This window comes from Artemia franciscana, chromosome 19 (genome assembly GCF_032884065.1).
Source record: "Artemia franciscana chromosome 19, ASM3288406v1, whole genome shotgun sequence".
Classification (NCBI taxonomy): domain Eukaryota; kingdom Metazoa; phylum Arthropoda; class Branchiopoda; order Anostraca; family Artemiidae; genus Artemia; species Artemia franciscana.
Genome location: NC_088881.1, coordinates 29,835,324 through 29,843,460, shown reverse-complemented (window position 1 = coordinate 29,843,460; position 8,137 = coordinate 29,835,324). Strand labels below are relative to the sequence as shown.

At 34.9% G+C, this 8,137-nt stretch overlaps 1 protein-coding gene across 1 annotated transcript in view; it reads left to right on the top strand.

The window, feature by feature from the left end:
* LOC136039533 (WD repeat domain phosphoinositide-interacting protein 3-like) overlaps positions 1 to 8,137 on the top strand; it is a 475,762-nt gene that overhangs the window by 15,982 nt on the left and 451,643 nt on the right. The window lies entirely within an intron of this gene.

The following is an 8,137-nucleotide window of genomic DNA, read 5'->3' as shown; positions in this document are numbered from 1 at the left end:
TGTAACATGATGTCAAATTTGCTTTTTTTTTCTTTTTTTTGAATAAGTGTATATATGTGCTTTTGGGTTTTATACAAATAGTCTTTGGACATGATTAAGGAAATAAAAAGTGGTTTATTTATAGTTAGCTTATTCAGCTTATTTTAGCGTTTATGTGTTAAATATTACACAACACATAAATATTTGCATGGATACCTTATGGTAATAGGGCCTTGTGAAAATACTCGTCAATTCGACGTGTCAAAATAAGCCTCGTTAAAATATAAGCTTTTCCTTTAGATTAATGGATGTTATATTCCCTCGGAAAATTATCCCTTGGAAATATCCTCCTGTAAAAAAATTCCCAATCAAACAAAGTGGCCCTCTGAAAACTCCTCCAATATTTCCCTCCACGAGCCCCCCCCCCCCTGTGTAATATCAAGGGAACCGAAGTCAGAAATTTTTTGGATAGCTTGTAAGTAGGACTAACGTCTTTCAAAGCTTGTTTCTTGCGAAGTATCTTAAAAGAACTAAATAAAAATAGATAATAAATAAGAATCCAAGAAAATAATTAAAATGAAAATATAAAGAACTAGAGAGTAGAGTAAATGAAGATAAGCCATAATGAAAATTTTTATTTATAAAGGTTTTATAAAGAAACTTATTTTGAATTTACTTATCTGTTTGTTTGCTCAGAATTCATAAATACATAAATTAGGCTGAAGATTATAAGTTCTAAGAGTTGAAGTAAGTCAATTTATTTTAATTTTTTGGCAGGTAGAAATTTGCACTTGAAAACAGAAACATAACAGCCAATAAAACTGAAGGCCTCTTGAGCTATCATTTTGTCTTTAATCCATTCATAACGCTAAGCATTAAATGTAAAATATTGAATTCCTCTATGACTACAATAAAAACGCAGTTTTAGCGACCCTTAAAACAGTTTCAAACGGCCCATAAGAAACGACCCTAAAAGCAGTTTTAGCGGGCCGAAAAACAGGTATTTAGCGGCCCTCAGGAGGCTTATTCAACCTTTAAATCCAAATCCTTTTGGATTGGGCTCCCAAAAATACAGTGTCGCCCATGTCAAACTGCGAATTGTTACTTCTTCACAAGTTACAATGTAACCGAGGATTTTCGGCCCTAGCATCAATGAAGCCTAAATACCATGGAAGATAATAAAGCCTAATACCTAGATGCCAGCAATAAATTTAGAGTAGTTTTATCAAATATCTCCCCTCACTTCACCAAACTGTCTGAAAAAAAAAATGTATTTTAGGTTAAAACATATTTGTAATGTATATATCAAATTTTTGTTATGTTTGTTTTCTTTTTTAGCTTTTTTGTACTCTAAACATGACTATTACAATAGCTTCTATTAGGGGGGCTCACGTCTGGGGTTGAAAAAAGTGGGGAGGAGGCTGGTTGACTTGAAAAGGATTAGAACCACTCGGTTCTACAACAAACTATAATAGAATATACCATCAAGTTAATGGTATTAAAATCCAACTTGGCTTCGTCAAAAAAGAGGTAGCCTTGGTATTAGTAAATCAAAGGAAAACCCAATAAAAATAATATTAGTATAATAGTTGGCAGTTTCAAAAAGAAAAAAAATTGACTTCAAAAGGTAAACCAAATTCTCAAGCAAAAATTGAAATGAACTAAAATAATAAATTCACGAGACAAGTTTTCAACCATATGCCCATAGGCTTATGCGCTTCCTGAGGATTTTGTTGTATAGATCACCCCCTCCTTCCTCCCCCCGAAAAAAATCCTCGTGTAAAACACCCCGGAAAAAAATTTCCTGGATACGGCCCTGCATAAAGGGCAACTTTTTTAAAATATATTTTCTGCATTTATACTTTTTGCACAAACACATTTACAAAGTTTAGGGCTGTAATAGAGAGAGAGAGAGAGAGAGAGTTCTAAGTGAAGACTAATATTTGCATGTGTGCACTGAAGCCGAATCGTTTATACACACTAGCCGTTGTATCATTGTGCAATATTTTTGCATTTACAAAGTAAACAAAGGAAATCTATCACGGAATATTGTCTATTATTATTTATTAGACAATTTTGTTAGCACCTGAAATAAGTTCAAGACACTTCCTAGAATCTTAATGGTAACAAACTAATTTGGGGTCAGGTTAAAGGCTGCTCAAAGCCTTTATTATTTTAGAAACCTTCTCTACAATCTGAATATTAATATTTTAATATTAATTAAAATTAATATTTTAATTTCGTTGTAAATGAACAAGTAGTGGTGTCTAATCAAGGGCAGAGACATTGTATGTTATGAAACTGCAACCGAATTACATGAACAAGATAAATTAAGGGTACAGACCCACCAGAGCCACCAATAGCCCGCGAAATGAAATTCAACACGGGATTCAAGACGTGTCTTTCACCTGGCATCATCCGGTGAAATAATCAAATTTCATCAAAATTCTTCGGTGGGGCCACAGTAGTTGTCACTAAGAGCAATAGCAAATCAGGTAGCAATATTCACAAGTTGCGTACACAATTTTAATTATCCAAAATATCCAATTATTCAAAGCTAATTGTTCACAGAACTATACAGCACGTTACACAACTTCAATAGTTGCGTACACGATTTTAATTATCCAATTATCGAAAGCAAATTGTTCACAACACTATACAGCATTGTACTCAATTTTAATTGTTGCGCAATGAAATAAATATCCAAACAATAATCCTCTGTAAATAGACCAACCAATATAAACTGGTTTTGATCCATATTAAATATAAAAAAAACAAGTTTTTTAAATGAAAGTAAGGAGCGACATTAAAACTTAAAACGAACAGAAATTACTCCGTATATGAAAGGGGCTTTTCCTTCTCAACGCCCCGCTCTTTACGCTAAAGTTTGACTCTTTCTCATAACTCTACATTTTAAAACAGTAAAAAACTTTAGCGTAAAGAGCGGGGCGTTGAGAAGGAAAAGCCCCTTTCAGATACGGAGTAATTTCTGTTCGTTTTGAGTTTTAATGTCGCTCCTTACTTTCATTTAAAAAACTTGTTTTTTTATTTAATTTCTGAACGTTTTTGAATCAATGCATGTTTTGATTTTGGCTCTCCACAGAGGAATAATTAAAACGAAATTTGTATATTTGTTTTTTTTTTGGCTAAATGGCTTTCTCATAATTTTGATCGAATGATTATGAGAAAAAAGAGCGGGGGAGGAAGCCTAGTTGCCCTCCGATTTTCGGTTAATTATAAAGGCAACTAGAACTTTTAATTTTCTACGAATCTTATTATAATTAAAAGATATACGTAACTTATAAATTAGCTTACGTAAAGAACTTTTGTATTCTCATGTTTTTATTACATATATGAGGGGGTTCGCCCCCTCGTCAGTACCTCGCTCTTTACACTAAAGCTTAAATTTTGTCCCAATTCATTAAGAATGACCCCTGACTCACAAAAGCCGCAGAATAAATAGTTGAAATTGCTAAAAATACTTTAGCGCAAAGAGTAAGGTATTAGGAGGAGGTGAGCCCCTCATATGGGTAATAATTTCTGTTCGTTTTAAGTTTTAATGCTGCTGCTTACTTCCAGCTGAAAAAAAAACTTTTCATATTTATTGTTTCATTGTTTTTTTTTTAAGTAATGCTAGTAAATCCTGCGCTCCCTTCATGGAAATTTTCTTCCCCTATGACAAATTCTTCGATGGAAAGTTCCCCCAGCATATCCCCCTCTTCTCAACCCCTGCCTCCAACCAAAAAATCCTCCTGAAAACGCCTGTACACTTCCCAATAACCATTACTATATTTAAGCACTGGTCAAAGTTTTGAACTTGTAACCCCTCCCATGGGGACTGTGAGGGAGTAAGTTGTCCCCAAAGACATAGTTATAAGGTTTTTCGACTACGCCGAATAAAATGGCTATCTCAGAATTTTGAACCGTTGACTCTGGGAAAATAATGTGAGTGGAAGGGGGCCTAGGTGCCCTCCAATTTTTTTGGTCACTTAAAAAGGGCACTAGAGCTTTTCATTTCCGTTAGAATGAGCCCTCTCGCAACATTCTAGGACAACTGGGTCGATACGATCACCCCTGGAAAAAAAACAAAAAACAAGCAAACAAATAAAAACGCATCCGTGATCTGCCTTCTGGCAAAAATATAAAATTCCACATTTTTGTAGATAGGAGCTTGAAACTTCTACTGTAGGGTTCTCTGATACGCTGAATCTGATGGTGTGATTTTCGTTAAGATTCTATGACTTTTAGCAGGTGTTTCCCCCTATTTTTTAAAATAACGCAAATTTTCTCAGGCTCGTAACTTTTGATGGGTAAGACTAAACTTGATGAAACTTATATATTTAAAATCAGCATTAAAATGCAATTCTTTTGATGCAGCTATTGATACCAAAATTCCATTTTTTAGGGTTTTGGTTACTATTTAGCCGGGTCGCTCCTTACTACAGTTCGTTACCACGAACTGTTTGATAGGTCAAAGACTGAATGAAGAACTATACAAACAAAGACTAAAAAGAACAAGACTGAGAAAAGGACTATATTGTTGGTATAAAAATCATACCAACAATACTCTAGTGGTGGGTTACCATTAGAGCAATGGTCTAAACTAGCCACGGCTTCAGGCATGCGTCCTTTTGAGCGATGAACATGGGCGTGAAAAAAGACTATGTTGTAGGTATATGTTTAGCGATTGTTTTCCCACTAGAGAAATAGTTTTTTATTCTAGTATAATTGGAGAATTTAGCAAAGGCAGAATGAGGTAGTCAAGGTTAATCAGGGGGGAGATGAATAGTGACAAAAAAATTTGGTAGGATATAATGGAGAGCATTATTGGCAAAACATGAGTGCGATTGTACATCAAATCGATCCCCTGTTAGTATAACAAAGTCCTCAATTATTAAAGGGATCATTGTAAACCTGAATTACCATCAGTTGTAAACTGCTTCCTACAGTTTCATGTACCATTAGCGTTACGTCATACGACTATTTTCAGATATGAAGGTTACTGATTGGTTGGAAGTTATGAATACCTACCAATTGATTATTCTTTTCGTTAATTATTAATTACTGATTGGCTTCCTATAGTTTCATGTACCATTAGCGTTACGTCATACGACTATTTTCAGATCTGAAGGTTACTGATGGGTTGGAAGTTATAAACACCTACCAATTAATTATTCTTTTCGTTAATTATTAACTATTTATTATTAACAATAATGAACTAATTATTATTTATTATTACCACAAACAAATCATTTGCGTTGTACGACCAAAATCTGTATTGCAACAATTTTAAATATTTAATATAACAAAAAAATTAACAGGGAGGAAAGTCAAAGGATTTTTCAACAAATTTTTTTTCAGTGCTTTAAAGCTGGAAAAGAAAAAATTGGTACCAAAGACATTGCTTACTATTTAGTGGAGGCAGAATGAGGGAGTCAATCAGGGGGTAGATGAATACAGACAACCAAATTTGGTAGGAGATTATGGAGAGCATTATTGACAAAACATAAGCGCGATTTTATATCAAATATAATTGTTATATTTAGTTACAAATTAGCAGGGAGGGAAATCAAAGGATTTTTCAACAAATTTTTTCAGTGCTTCAAAGGTCGAAAAGAAAATTTTGGTACCGGAGACATTGCTTACTACTAATTCCTGCAAGTGAAAAACTAGGACATGGCCCATATTGGAACCAAATGACACTAAGAAAATGATTAAAAAGGCCAATTGACAGACTGAAGTCAAGAAATCTTGTTGAAAATTACACCCTGAGATTCAGCCCTTCAGAAAACCCTACTGCAGAGCTTTTAAGTTCCCATTCAAGTCATGTATTTTCAACAGCAAAATTGTGTACGTCGCAGTTTTGTGAGCTTCACAAAGACTCACGTCTTAAAAAACTCCTTGTGGGCTAGAATCTCCAGCAGGAGAGCGGATCAATTCCATAGATAGATAGATTTATTCACACGAAAAGCCCAATTGGGCCATGGTGACATACGCAAAACAAGTGGATTTCTAGCCTCATAAATCAACTCTTTTAAACCAGAGCACGTCATTATGTAGCTAATCGTACCCGAAAAGCTCATTAAAATAATGATACTCCATTCTGAGGACAACGTCAGAATATACTGCCGGACTTTTTACTCTCACAGCATGTACAAATACAGCCTGGTCGTATGTGACAACGTTGGAAACTCAATCCTAGTTCTCTAACAGCTTTCTTGAAAGACTCAAGGGGTTCTTCCACTACTGCTGGGTCAAAGGAAGAGTGGAGAACCACTGGCTGGCACCCAATCCTAGAAATAGGAATATCAGCCTTATTGTCACATGCAGCTGAGAAATCTTTTTTAAAACGAAATATGGTCCAAATTCTCCTGAATCATTTAAGACATTCATGAGCTGCGTTGGCAACGCTCTACAAAGAAGCAAGATGGCAAAAAAGTCTTAAACGGATCATTTTGATTAAATGGTAAACTCTGATTAAATGAGATCTCCGTATTTTGCTGTCATCTGCATGTTTTGCTTTATGTAGATCTTACCACACTTTCCTTTCTGACAAAGATTTGAAGATGAAGAGAAGAGATTCTACTCCATTTATGGAAATTTTGTTTCTGAAATGTCTTCTTTTCATAAGTTTTACGCGGAAAATTTGCCATCAGTTATTATATCTCTTGCATCAGGCTCCATTCAAGTAGCAGGAGCATGCTCGTGCATGGATTATTTTGCTTTGGAAGAGTTTTTCTATTCAGCTAAGTCACAGGGATCCACAAAGACAAGTGAAATCGTGATGGATAATTGCCTATGTCACCGAGCAAAAAATTGGATCACTGTCTCTTCACTGATAGTTAAAAAATGAAAAGGGTTATACAGTTTCTTGATCGCTCATTTTGTAGACAATTAATAATAATACACCTAGTTAAAGTAAATTTTCCAGATGGATCCAAATATTTCCCAAGAAGCTATAGATTATGTCAATTTTCCAAGATACAATTGAACAGTAAGAGATAAAGTAATTTTGGGAAAAGAATATTGAACATTAATAATTCTCTTTAATTTGACTAAAAATGGAACAGTTTTGGAGCAGTTGGGAATTTATTATTAATTTCAAGTGAATTTTTGTTAGTTGTGATCAAATTTTAGGGAATTTGACGAAATGGAGATGGAGGATCCATTTTCGACTATGTAACTCTGATTTTTCGTATTCAGCATCATTAACCTTAAATATCAACATTTTTCTCATAAGGCTCCTTGACTATTGGAAGTTATTTTTTTATAAAGTGATTTGGGGGATATTGGACAAGGCCACGTCCCTCCGATCGGTAAAATGTCGGTACTCATCTGTTGTTGAATTACCAGTACGGTTTTATTACCGACAAAAAACACTTAGAGGAAAATAAAGACTGAAAAGCAATACGATAGCCAGGATCCCAACTTATATATATTTTTATTATCAAAATATAGACCGTACAAGGTTGAAATTGAGATAAAGGAAGTATTCATGATTTGTCTAAATGCAGGAACAGGCCAGGCCTAGGCACCCTCCATAAAAATTTACCGTCTTCAGTCAGGGCAACTTCAAATTTACTTTGGAGAATTTGGTTAGGGGAGATGGCCAGGTTTTTAGAAGGAGGGGTATCACTCATCCTTGCTCCCTAACAGTCCTTCAGAACTTGCAAGAGACACCATTTGGAGGAAGTATACCCCAAGGTAGAGAAAATTAACAAAATATATGCCAGAAAATGATACTGTAGTAAAAAGTGATATTTAGATAATAATCTACCAGGCACGTAGGAAGGCTTTTCTTTTGCAGGGAAGAATATGAGCTTCGGTACAAGCAAAATGTCGAAATACATTTAAGATGTAATAAACAAAAGGAAATGTTTTATGTTTTGATGGGGGGGGGGCACTTACCAAATATTTGACCCCCCAATAGATATACTAACCTGACCACCCTATAGAGCGGATCCGTTCCAATTATAACACTCACGTATCTAAGACTTCTGTTTGTTTTTCCCACCAAGTTTCATCCCGATCCCTCCAATCTAAGCGTTTTCCATGATTTTAGACCCCCCCCCAATGTCACCAGATCCGGTAGGGATTTAAAATAAGAGCTTTGAGACATGATATCCTGCTGAATATCAAATTTCATTGATATCCGATC